This window comes from Schistocerca gregaria, chromosome 4 (assembly GCF_023897955.1).
Source record: "Schistocerca gregaria isolate iqSchGreg1 chromosome 4, iqSchGreg1.2, whole genome shotgun sequence".
Lineage (NCBI taxonomy): Eukaryota > Metazoa > Arthropoda > Insecta > Orthoptera > Acrididae > Schistocerca > Schistocerca gregaria.
In genome coordinates, this window is record NC_064923.1 from 737,181,043 (window position 1) to 737,195,279 (window position 14,237).

General features: G+C 46.4%; 1 protein-coding gene across 1 annotated transcript in view; it reads left to right on the top strand.

Annotated features, from left to right (window-relative positions):
• The window catches only part of LOC126267894 (puratrophin-1-like), a 1,105,633-nt gene that overhangs the window by 897,386 nt on the left and 194,010 nt on the right, over window positions 1–14,237 (top strand). The gene's annotated exons all lie outside the window — the stretch shown is intronic.

Here is a 14,237-nt window from a genome sequence, read left to right on the forward strand (position 1 = left end):
GTGGTCATCGATCGTTATTCATCACATAATTAATAAACATGCCGTAGAGTCACGTAATGATTTAAATCTTCTTTTTTTCGTGGCATTTATGGCGTCGCCATATTAATTTGCGGATTTCACAACGTTAGTGACAGGCTAACTGTATACTCCATCCGTGTGCGTTTCGTGTTTTGAAAGCGTGCGTACAAATGCACGCGAATCGTCTAACTGAGGCGGATCGTGGGTACCACCCCGATATTTATAGAGTCAGACGTGGGAAACCGCGTAAAAGCCACGTCCAGCTTGGTTGGCCCTTCACCGGGCGGATTTGATCCGGGGCCAGGGCGCTCCCCCAATCCCGGGAGTGGCGTGCTAACGCTCGCGGCTATTCGGGTGGGTCACATGATAACCCCAGCAACATCACACAGTATTTTTGTAGAGTAATACTGGCCGTCTAGAGGGCGCTTTAAGATTCCCGCCGAGCACAAGGCGGTCACCGTCTGTAGTGTATAAGTGGTAACAGGTGCAGCAGCCATCATGCGAGGCCTCCATAATGTAATACTGTGACCTCTGGATGAGTCCCCAGGGTAGACAGCGGCACGCAGCCGCTTCCCACGCGCATCGCCGTCCCCGGGGACCCAGCCACGCTGCACAAAGCCTCCGCACGCGACAAATCAGTCCTTTGTACAGCTCGCCACACTCGTGTCCCACTCCAGGCGACTACACAGCAGATGCGGCCGTCTAATCCCTTGTGGTGGCCCCCACGTCTGCCAATATCGCCCGGAATTTATTGCGGCCGAAATAACGCGCTCGCCCGAGATTAGTTCCGCGGTGGATGTGTAACACCTAATCCGTTTAGCGTCGATATGTCATCGCAGAGGGATCAGTAAGTTATTTATACCAATACTAACGGGAGAGAAAGCGAGGACCACTGGCTTACCATTCACTCACGAAGAAGAGATATTCTAACGGCGAGGACCTTCTTACATTGGTTCACAAGTGGCTCCATGACCAAGAAGCGGATTTCTATTGTCGAGAAACTGAACTAAATGTAGAATGTTCCGGCCATTGCTTACGGAGACTTCGTGACTAGATTGCAGAAAAAGTGCTATTCATCTATGTTATTCTGAACTGTAGTGTCGTATTCAAAAAAATGCTTTTTAAAGGCCCCACGTGTATTTCAGTTCGTTGATTTCTGTAAATCAAATGGAAATCACAAAACTAATAATCACTCAACATTTTATTTTGTTGCATACAATGAAACTTAATTTGACGTTTTGTTTACTTCACCATCGGAGAGCGCACAATTTTTTTTTCATTGTGCCTATTCTCGGAGCCACTGAAGAAATTCCATCACATTTTACTGTCCGTCTAAATCGCAAATATTACTAACAATATTACAGGTTTCGGTTCCACGAAATTAAAATCTGCAGTATTTTCGAAAAGTTTGAGATTAGAAGTAATTCTATGGGCTAAGTCATGAATGTATAACACAACAGTTAGTGTTCTAAAACGTAGCTTTAGTATTACTTCACACAAATCTGTGTTGCACTTCTAGCCGACGTACACCAACTTGACGATGTTTCTATGGCACCGAAAGCGATCATAATACATATACACAATGTAGGCGCTTAATAAAATTTGACCGGTTATTCATAGTGGCTGCTCTCCAAAATGGACAAGGTATTAATTTTTGAAAAAGTTATGTTGTGAAGTAACACTTCGTAAGTCCATGTATATAGGAATACATGGTTGTCTGTAGTGTAAATTTCAGTGGATCCGAATTTGGTCAACGAAATGGCGCGAAACTAATAATCGTTCGTAAAGATGGTTCAAATGGTTCTGAGCACTATGGGACTTAACATCTGAGGTCATCAGTCCCCTAGAACTTAGAACTATTTAAACCTAACTAACCTAACGACATCACACACATCCATGCCCGTCCAGACTGAAGCGCATGGAACCGCTCGGCCACCGTTCGTAAAAAAAGCTACCGTTACAGTGAGATAGAAGAAACGTATTTGCTTTCAGTCGCTGTCTCTGTGACGGAATATGATGTCAGTGTTTACCGAAAAAATTATGAAACTTAAAGTACTGAGCACGTGACGTCACTTAAATAAAACACGGAAACGGTCTGAAAGTCTGAGGGCAGCAACCGACTCCAGTGATCACCCCCAACACGATACGTCGAAATATCGAGCTAGTAACGCCATTCACTGAAATGTTTGCCGTTGTCTTGGTGGATGAATTTATAATCCATACGTCAGCATTAGTGATGTATGACTATCTCAGTTCCACGTGGAAAGATACTGAGATTTGTGTTTCCACCTACACACTTGATACTAAAACAACCTTTTCACGAAGCTTCCATTTCACGGATGTTTGATTAATGATAACGGATTATAGCTACTCGACAAATAGAAACACATCTGCTGTACATGCCGGGATCATGTGTGGAGAGAACGGCCCTCCATTGATCCCCAGTTCAGTGTACATACTAGTGTGACGAACGCATACGTTCCCTAGCGTAGGGGACTCGTGAACGATAACACGCAACTGGCCGCCTCGTGTCCACATACATCATTTCGGCGCCGCCTTCTGCGCACAACACTCAGCGATATCGGCCTTCCGGTGGCTGGAGGAAGCATAGGCCCACGGGGCTATTCCATCGACTACGTATCAGCAGATACCGGCACTAGTGGTATTCCAAAGCAGCGCAGATCGCGAAAACTCCATAAAACCCCAGATCCCAACGAAGCCCCTAATTAGTTCAACACAGCGTTTGCGAAAGAAAATGTTCCTTTCTTGAACAAAATTTGCGGCCGATCTTTTCACTGGAGAAAATTTTCCCGTGCTTGGAAAAGACCGGATGGCGTCTCCAATAACAAAAAAGGAAGTATGACTGATCCACTGAACTACCGTACCATATAGTTCACATCTATTTGCAGCGGAATCCTCGAACATATTCAGAACTCGAACATGACCTTGCAGGAACATGATGACGTACTTCGTGGACATCAGAGATGGGTTCCGAATGTTCAAATGTGTGTGAATTCCTAAGGGACCAAGCTGCTCAGATCATCGGTCCCTAGACTTACACACTACTTAAACTAACTTATGCTGAGAACAACACACACATCCATGCCACAGGGACGACTCGAACCTCCGGCGGAAGGAGCCGCGCAGTCTGTGACATGACACATGGGTTCCGACAAGATCGATCATGCGAAACTCAGCTCACGGTCTAATACACAAAATCCTCAGTGCCATGGATACAGGAAACAGAAACATGAATTCTAAAATGCATACGTTAAGAGTTGTGATCACTTGTTCATGGCCAGCCGGATTGGCCTTGCGGTTCAAGTCGCTACAGTCTGGAGCCGAGCGACCGCTACGGTCGCAGGTTCGAATCCTGCCTCGGGTATGGATGTGTGTGATTTCCTTAGGTTAGTTAGGTTTAAGTAGTTCTAAGTTCTAGGTGACTGATGACCTCAGAAGTTAAGTAGCATAGTGCTCAGAGCCATTTGAACCATTTTTGAGTTCTGAGTTCTAGGGCACTGATGACCCCAGAAGTTAAGTCCCATAGTGCTCAGAGCCAAAATACAGATATAGTTAAAAACATAGCGGTACACAGTAAGGGGTAACATCATGTACTAACACAGTCTGGAATAAACAACATGACAGCAAGTAGCCGGCCGCTGTGACCGAGCGGTTCTAGGCGCTTCAGTCCGGAACTGCACGCTGCCTCGGGCATGGATGCGTGGTTATGTCTTTAGGTTAGTTAGGTTTAGTAGTTTTAAGTCTAGGGGACTGATGGCCTCAGACGATTAAGTCCCATAGCGCTTAGAGCCATTTGAACCATTTTTAATTTATTTTTTATTTATTTATTTATTTATTTATTTTTTACACCAAGTATTTGTTGAATAGCTGTGCCATGAATAACGACATGCAAGTTGAAACGCCCCCTTAGAAAAATTAGTGAATTACTGTCCTGATAAACCTCTTACATTATTTGATTTTCAAACAGCGGAGCAGAACTGAACGTACTCAGACATTTCTCTCTTTACTTATTCTGATCAACACTAAACTGATACACAATATTTTTAGCGCAACGCAATCTGACTTTCAGTAATCCCTACAAAAGAATGCCCTTGACCAACAATAACATATACCCTTCACAAATCACTTACCTCACAAAACACTTCGTTACTCGAACTACTGCAATACAGCGAGTGCCAATACTGCCAGCTAAATAAAAGATTCAAACTACTGAAGGCACTAACTACTGATTGGCGTAGTTAGCAAATGAAAGATTTTGATGGAGAACAAACAATGTATTTACCTTAATAGTGTTCAAAAGTCAGTTCATGATATACAGTATTACAAATTTACTCTTTCTGATGGACACACGTCCAGATCGTCCGCTCTCAAAATTCTGCCATCTATCTCCCCACATCCACCACTGCTGGCGGCTCACCTCCAACTGCGCAACGCTACGCGCTGTTCACATCCAACTGCCCAACACTACAATAGCAATTATTCCAACAATGCCAACCAGCCGCAGCCTTCATACAGCAAAGTCAGTGATTTTCATACAGAGAGCTACGTGGCGTTACCAGCAAAAAAAAAAAAAAAGCTAAACAGCCCACTTACGAAATAGGTATTAGAACGTTCGGCGGCACCTTACATCTAGGTGGTCAGAGATTGGCAACATTCAGGCTTTTCGGCAAGGACCTGCTGTGCTGTTGTCCAACATGTAGCCGAGTCTTTGTTTCGAGCAGAACAACAAACAACATAATCAACTTTCGCTAATATTCTCCCTGAGTTATTTGACGTTGGTTATTTTACGATTTATACACAGTTTAGTATAGCTGGAGTCGTTGGGAATTAAAAAGACCTAAACATCACGTAAGACTGGTCACGTGTCCGAGCTGCGGCGCCGTCCGCCGCTGAGTCAGTGCCGGCGGTCTCCACGAACGGACCCGCGTAAGCGGTATTTATACACACCGGCCGCCCGCACCGCGGTACAGGGGACCGTGCTGTGCGCCGGTGGCGGCTTCTCGGTAGTCGGTGGCGCACAGACACACACACACACACACAGGAGCCCACGCGCCGCCACACGTCTCACAGCGATGCGCCTTATCTGCGCCGGCGGCAGATGACAAAGCCGGCCACAGCTTCCGCACCGCACGGCGACCGCGCGCCGGGTTTCTCGCTGCACGGGCAGTCACGGCTGGCGCACAAAAGCGCCTCTGTTGCACGAGCCGCACTGCTTTGCGGAAGACGGTAGTTACCGGAAGACGGCGTTCTTTGCTCAGCTCCTAAAACACACACAGCTGCTCCTTTCCGCGCAATAATAACGCAGTTTTGGGCTCCCATTACTTTGCATGTACTTTGAGTCCATACCGTTCATCGTGTTCAATCATTCCGTAATCACCGATGTGGACTGAAAACTGCCCCTATTTTTCATACTCCTTTAAAGTTTTTAAGTTGGTGTTGAAACAAAAGAAAAATTCGGAGTAAGTATTAAAGTCCACGGAGAAGTAATAAAAACTTTGAGGTTCGCCGATGACATTGTAATTCTGTCAGAGACAGCAAAGGACTTGGAAGAGCAGTTGAACGGAATGGACAGTGTCTTTAAAGGAGGATATAAGATTAACAACAACAAAAGCAAAACGAGGGTAATGAAATGTAGTCGAATTAAGTCGGGTGATGCTGAGGGAATTAGATTAGGAAATGAGACACTTAAAGTAGTAAGGGAGTTTTGTTATTTGGGGAGCAAAATAACTGAAGATGGTCGAATTAGAGACGATATAAAATGTAGACTGGCAATGGCAAGGAATGCGTTTCTGAAGAAGAGAAATATGTTAACATCGAGTATAGATTTAAGTGTCTGGCAGTCGTTGGTGAAAGTATTTGTATGGAGTGTAGCCATGTATGGAAGTGAAACATGGACTTTAAATAGTTTGGACAAGAATACAACAGAAGCTTTCGAAATATGGTGCTACAGAAGAATGCTGAAGGTTAGATGGGTAGATCACATAACTAATGAGGAAGTATTGAATAGGATTGGGGAGAAGAGAAGTTCGTGGCACAACTTGACCAGAAGAAGGGCTCGGTTGGTAGGACATCAAGGGATCACCAATTTAGTATTGGAGGGCAGCGTGGAGGGTAAAAATCGTAGAGGGAGACCAAGAAATGAATACACCAAGCAGATTCAGAAGGATGTAGGTTGCAGTAGGTACTGGGAGATAAAGAAGCTTGCACAGGATAGAGTAGCATGGAGAGCTGCATCAAACCAGTCTCAGGACTGAAGACAACAGCAACAAGTTGGTGTTTTGTGAACATATCATCCCAGCAGCACATTACTATACGAGTGATGTATAGCCTTTGGCTTTAGTCTCGAGATCTTGGGCCGACGTTTAACAGAAAATGACTCTGAGCGCTATGGGACTTAACATCTAAGGTCATCAGTCCCCTAGAACTTAGAACTACTTAAACCTAACTAACCTAAGAACATCACACACATATATGCCCAAGGTAGGATTCGAACCTGCGACCGTAGCAGTCGCGCGGTTCCAGACTGAAGCGCCTAGAACTGCACGGCCACACCGGCCGGCTTGTTCAACAGCTTTTCTGGCGTTTCGCCTGGCATTGTCAGGGATTCACCAGTCACAGATGCAAATATAATCAAAGATTAATAGAATATAGTCGAAATAAATCACGACTTGCAGAGGGAATTACGTATAGTAGGAAATGAAATGTTTAGAAGTAGTGGGTGTGCTTTGCTATTTGAGGAGGAAGGTAACTGACGGTGGAAACGAATGACGATATGAAAAGGAGACTGGCCGTAGCAAAAGAAATACGTCTGATAAAGAGTAATTTCATAACATCGAATTAAAATTATTACGAATCCTTTTATTTTTTTTATTTTTTTGAAAATATTTCTCCATAGCGTAGCTCCCTATAGAATGGAAACTTGCACAGTAGTACAAGCTCAAATGTGTTGCTACAGAAGAAAACCGAAGCTTAAATGGGATGAACGGAGTCTACTGAATCTAAATGGAGAGAAGCAAATTAATGGTACAATTTGACTAAATGAAGGGATAGATTCACAGAACATATCCTGAGGCATCCACCAATCGTCAGTTTGCTAATGGAGAAAAGGAGGGGACGGGGGGAGATTGTGGAGGTAGCCTAAGCCTCGACTACAGAAAACGGTTTCAAATGCATGCAGCTCGCAGTAGGGACGCAGGGATTAAGAGGCTTGCACAGAATAGGCTAGTGTTAAGAGCTTCATCAGATTGAACACACAACACCACCAACAGCAAAAACAATAATAGCCGGCCGGTGTGGCCGATCGGTTCTAGGCGCTTCATTCTGAAGCCGCGCGACCGCTACGGTCGCAGGTTCGAATACTGCTTCGGGCATAGATGTGTGTGATATCCTTAGGTTAGTTAGGTTTAAGTAGTTCTAAGTTCTAGTAGACTGATGACCTCAGAAGTTAAGTCCCATAGTGCTCAGAGCCATTTGAACCATTTGACGTACAGTTATTGACTGTTTTGAAAATAATTTATTGTCCTGGACAGTCACAACAATTTCGAACGAAATGATCGGATTCGGCCGGCATCAGCTATGCTCGAGCCATAAGTCACAGACTGAAGTTCAGTGGCGCCACTATGGAAACAACATGGTCAGTGACTCTGAAAATGTGGCTCATGCAATGATGCCATTGAACCTCGGCGTGTGTTTTACGGTCTGAGCGTGGTCGGTGTTGGTCGAAACCGATCACTTCGTTTGAAGTTATTGTGATTGTACCTGTCCTGTTCAGAACAGTGGTTGCGTTAGAACGTCGCCACATGGTTTGTGTGTGTGTGTGTGTGTGTGTGTGTGTGGAGAATTGGGCGGAACAGAACGAGAGGAGCATTACACAGGCGCTGGCTGCAAGACGGGAAGCACGCTGCTATCTGATGAGCACAAGGCTGGTTAGCGAGCGGGCGTGTGCAAACACGGCGATCTCGGGAGTTCGTCACAATGCTGCGTGGCCTCTTGTACCTTCCGTTGCCGCGTCACGCCTGCGTCTAAAGAAGGGACCAGGCTCGGAGAAAACAGCAAGTGAGCTAAGTTTCGGTGAATGAAAAACAGTAGAGGCGGCGAAATGTGATGTCTCCCAAACAAGGGAAAGAGCCGAGACACCTGTTGTTTGCAATGCGCATTCAGTACTGAAAACTCAAACTTCATTTTTTTGTCTATACCAAGAACTTTGTACCTGTGTAATGATTTATTAAAGTATAAGTTGAGGAATCGCTGTCGACGAAATAATTTTTAATGCATAAACTAAATCAATTTTTTTTCTTTTCAGGTGAGTACTACTTGTCGCACGCTTATGAAGCTATAGTACCACTGCGAGAAAAGGTAAGGATTGCAGTGCCACATATTTTTAATAATTATTAACTAAGTAAACAGCCAAATAGTCGGAAACCGCCCTAAATTAACTCGATAGCTGATTCCTCTTTATACTTCTCGTCGTTTAAAGGGAACTTCGTAACTAATCTACGAAATCATATGCCAGACAGTGTGAACCATCTCAGTATCCCAATCTGGCCAAAAGATTTTGGACTGCATGGGTGCTGTAACAGCCTTCCATGATCCACACTTGAATACAAGAGAAGGCCTAACATTAGTACTGTCAGACGTCCCGTATAATGAGAAAGCAATTTAGTACTTCTGGTATATATTTTGTATAAGGCATTAGCATTTTCATTATTAATGCCGCATATTGCAGACCTTGCCGGTAAGTCTTTCTATTTGATCTTTCCCATACAGCTTTCTAGGAAAATAAGGTGTTCAGAAAATGCCTCAAATGCCACAGATACGGGCTGGCGCCGAGTCGAGTTATCATCCGTCATGAATTACTTTTTATCCACTGATATCTCGGCCATCCCCTGCAATCTTCCACGTATTGCAGTCCTCAGCGTTCCTGGATGTTTTCTGATACCATCTATCACTTTGCAAAGGCGCCCGGCCAGTTTGCCTCGCCTTATGGCAGTCCATAAAATTGGTTACATTCTCCGCAAATCGACTGTCGCTACAGATTTGAGGTGGAATGTTTATGACACATGCGTCCTGCCAGCAACCGCGTATAGCCTCTAAATAATGACACAATAAGGAGCACAAATAGACTCCGGGATGGCAACAGCCGAAACAGTGCGTGGAGTGAATCTGATAGACAGGATCGAGAACGAAGAGGTAAGGAGAAGGACGGAAGTGTACTAAGTTTTTCAGCGGACAACGAGACGAAAATGGAGTTGGGCGGGAGACGTGGCCAGACACAACATCAAATGGACCAAAACACTAATGCAGTGCTGTCCGAGGTAGTCAAAGGGAATTTCTCGCGACACACTGGAAAAAAACTGGATCCAGACTGCTCAGCAAAAGATTGACAAGGAATTCTTTGTAAGAGGTTTGCGTCCAGGAGTGGACATCTGAAGGTTGAAGGAGAAGAAAAAGGAGTTCGGAAATTCACGAGCAGAACGTATATTAAAACAGTACTATGAGGGATGGGGCAAGGAATCATGCGTGACCTATGTCAAGCTGGCGTGATGAGTTATTGAACCTAATCCTCCAGAGTACAGATCAGAGGGTGAGAAGCTATTCCAGCCAGTATAGAACCCTGCGAGCACTAGTTCTGTATAACCCACTGATCAGCGTGCGTCCAGCCGGTAAGCATTCTTCCTCGACTGTCACGCTCCATTTTCCGCCCGCCTCTCACCGCGACCATTGTCAGACCGAAAACTCTTATCTGCTGTGCCGGCCTCGCCCGCGAGTCGCGCACAACGCCGCGTTACGAGCTCCAGGTAATAACTTTCGTTTCACTTTCGTCGTAGCCAGCCAGCATCCGTTCCACAGCCGCAGCCGGCAGCTCTCAGCCACGTATCACACATACATACATACACACACACGTCAACGTCAACGAAGCGCGATCCCACCAGAGGGTGCTCTTCTGAGACAAAACCGTCCAGCAATATGCCCGATAATAACGCAAAGACTCCATCTAGTGTGTGGGCAGGCAGGGAAAGGAGAGGAAGGGCGAGAGGGGAAGGGAAACGGGAGGCAAATCGTTAACTTTAACGGCCCGCGTGTATACACTCGTTATTACATGCCTGTCCCATATCGCACACGTGGCCCCAGCGCGGTGTGCCGGATTTGTGGCTGCAGATTAAAACACCCGCGACTGGCGACCATATCCCTTATCTGTGTCCGTATACTCAATCAACAGAATGGGGACTATACTGCCGTCCCCACAATGACTGCGCCATTGCCACATAGCATTAAGATATTATATTTCACAATGCCTTTCCCTTCGAGCGATTCAGTTGGTATCAATAGTAACTACCAGCTTACTGTAGTCAGTCACATTTTATTTTTAATGTCACTGCGCGTTTCAGAGGGTTAAACCTCCATCCTCAGGTGGACTAATGTCATCGAATAAGATATGCATACTCTGTGTATACGACTTTTGGGTAACTGTATGGCAGGAGCAGCAGATGACAGATAACAAAACATTATTCCGCGTCTGGTCATCCTGATTTAGGTTTTCCGTGATTTCCCTAAATCGCTCCAGGCAAATGCCGGGATGGTTCCTTTGAAAGGGCATGGTCGACTTCCTTCCCCGTCCTTCCCTAATCCGATGACCTCGCTGTTTAGTCTTCCCCCAGATAACCCAACCTAAAACACTATTTTTGTAAAAGCCTTAAGTTTTGTGGAGGTCATTGCTTGCAAAGATCAGCAGTAATAAAAATGTAAATACATCCTGTGCTCCCAGGCTCCCTTTTCATGTTATGATTACACCACCTACAACGTCAGTTACACTTTTTTATACACTGTAGTGAGCAAAGTTGACGTATTAGAAGCCAGTTAGTGCAAAGATCATTTAAAATAATAATTTTGTGAAGACTGAAAATTTACGTAACATTTTTAAACAACATGTGTGTGTTTGTGTGTGTGTGTGTGTGTGTGTGTGTGTGTGTGTGTGTGTGTGTGTGAGTGTGAGTGAGAGAGAGAGAGAAGTTCTCAGAGAGATAGACACAGCGCAGTTAGGAGTATGGCAGAGCTGTGGTTGTTAAGAATACGGCAATAGCCGTGTGCCTCATGCCACAAAGGTGTACATAAATATATGGATTCTAGCTCTATATGTGGAGCGTTCTGGGTGGAGCTAAAGTTAGTGGCTGTATTAAAACTTACCTCTATTACGTAATAAAATGTTTAAGGTAACATATTGATTATGTTTCAAATACTATAAACAGAAAATAGACAGACTCTGGAGATGACAAGGGACTTAGACTGTTAATGTGTGGGTGAGTCTGTTGGATTTTGTGAGTCGATCGAACAACTGCTTCTTTACAAACTGTCATGAAAATTTACGAATTATTACTTATAATCCTACAAGTGGTTTCGGCAGTGGTCACTTAACGAGATCTATTGTATGGGAAAGACGACATAGCTTAAGGCATGTTTCTGCGTCTGAAGTTTCGTCAGCTGATGCTAGACATTTAGAGGTTGTAAAAACTCACATAGCAGACGAAACGTTACATAGATAAACATTCCATGGACCACAACCCAATGCCTATGAAAGAAATGTCACAAAAGACGCGAATACCGGCCATGGAAGTGTGCATTGTGGGATCAGTCGTCATGTAGCCCCTTGTGACTGGCTGAAGTGTATGTTCCGCAGCGCTCGCTTAACACACTATTCGGTATTTGTCCAGCGCCGATCTGCTGGAAACAGACAAAAGTAGCCGCAGTGGATAACGGTAATAAAATAAAGCTTCCAAAAGTGTTGGTGCCTGATTCAATCTTTAATAGAATAACAGGCACGGAGTTAATCAATATCCGGTATGGGTCAAACAATATACACTCCTGGAAATTGAAATAAGAACTCCGAGAATTCATTGTCCCAGGAAGGGGAAACTTTATTGACACATTCCTGGGGTCAGATACATCACATGCTCACACTGACAGAACTACAGGCACATAGACACAGGCAACAGAGCATGCACAATGTCGCCACTAGTACAGTGTATATCCACCTTTCGCAGCAATGCAGGCTGCTATTCTCCCATGGAGACGATCGTAGAGATGCTGGATGTAGTCCTGTGGAACGGCTTGCCATGCCATTTCCACCTGGCGCCTCAGTTGGACCAGCGTTCGTGCTGAACGTGCAGACCGCGTGAGACGACGCTTCATCCAGTCCCAAACATGCTCAATGGGGGACAGATCCGGAGATCTTGTTGGCCAGGGTAGTTGACTTACACCTTCTAGAGAACGTTGGGTGGCACAGGATACATGCGGACGTGCATTGTCCTGTTGGAACAGCAAGTTCCCTTGCCGGTCTAGGAATGGTAGAACGATGGGTTCGATGACGGTTTGGATGTACCGTGCACTATTCAGTGTCCCCTCGACGATCACCAGAGGTGTACGGCCAGTGTAGGAGATCGCTCCCCACACCATGATGCCGGGTGTTGGCCCTGTGTGCCTCGGTCGTATGAAGTCCTGATTGTGGCGCTCACCTGCACGGCGCCAAACACGCATACGACCATCATTGGCACCAAGGCAGAAGCGACTCTCATCGCTGAAGACAACACGTCTCCATTCGTCCCACCATTCACGCCTGTCGCGACACCACTGGAGGCGGGCTGCACGATGTTGGGGCGTGAGCGGAAGACGGCCTAACGGTGTGCGGGACCGTAACCCATCTTCATGGAGACGGTTGCGAATGGTCCTCGCCGATACCCCAGGAGCAACAGTGTCCCTAATTTGCTGGGAAGTGGCGGTGCGGTCCCCTACGGCACTGCGTAGGATCCTACGGTCTTGGCGTGCATCCGTGCGTCGCTGCGGTCCGGTCCCAGGTCGACGGACACGTGCACCTTCCACCGACCACTGGCGACAACATCGATGTACTGTGGAGACCTCACGCCCCACGTGTTGAGCAATTCGGCGGTACGTCCACCCGGCCTCCCGCATGCCCACTATACGCCCTTGCTCAAAGTCCGTCAACTGCACATACGGTTCACGTCCACGCTGTCGCGGCATGCTACCAGTGTTAAAGGCTGCGATGGAGCTCCGTATGCCAGGGCAAACTGGCTGACACTGACGGCGGCGGTGCACAAATGCTGCGCAGCTAGCTCCATTCGACGGCCAACACCGCGGTTCCTGGTGTGTCCGCTGTGCCGTGCGTGTGATCATTGCTTGTACAGCCCTCTCGCAGTGTCCGGAGCAAGTGTGGTGGGTCTGACACACCGGTGTCAATGTGTTCTTTTTTCCATTTCCAGGAGTGTAGTTTCATAAAGGTCCGATAGGTCGCGGCGCTGGTCGTAGCCTTCACAATGGCGTCCGTAACCGTGATGCATTCCAAACAGAGAGCTGTCATGTCTTCTGGCGGAAAACCAGAACATCGCAGATATTCATAGAGGCTTGCAGAACGTCTACGGATGCCGAACAAAAGCACGGTGAGTCGTTGGGCGAGACTTCGCAACAAGATCGCAAAAACGTGTCCGATCTCTCGCATGCCGGACGGGCGCACGCAGAACGTCTACGGATGCCGAACAAAAGCACGGTGGGTCGTTGGGCGAGACTTCGCAACAAGATCGCAAAAACGTGTCCGATCTCTCGCATGCCGGACGGCCGCACGCAGCCGTGACTCCTATAGTGTTGAAACGTGCGGACATTCTCATTCGAGATGATCGGCGGATGACAGTCAAACACCTGCCTGCTCAAGTCGGCGCCTGTGTTGGTAATGCTGACATACTTGTCCACTACTTGGGTTACTCTAAGATGTCTGGCCGTTGGCTTCCTTGCCGTCTAACAGAAGACCAGAAAGGCAACGAAGGACGATGTGCTTGCGCTTTGTGAAGCTGCCCGTGACAATTTTTTGTCGAACATCGTCACAGGCGATGAAACATGGGTTCATCACTTCGAACCGGAAACAAAACCGGCAATGCGTGAAGTGGCTTCACACCACCTCTCCTCACAAAAAAAAAGTTCAAAGCCGCACCCTCAGCCGGTGATCATGGCGGCGGTATCCTGGAACTCTGAAGGGTTTATTCTGTTTGATGTCCTCCCTCATAGTGCAACGATCTACTGTGAATAATATAATGCTACTGTCAGGAGACTAACGACGTCAGCGTGTTCGTCGTCACAAAAATTCACTTGGACTTCTTCTCCGTGACAACGCAAATATGAACACCCGAGAGGAGCTA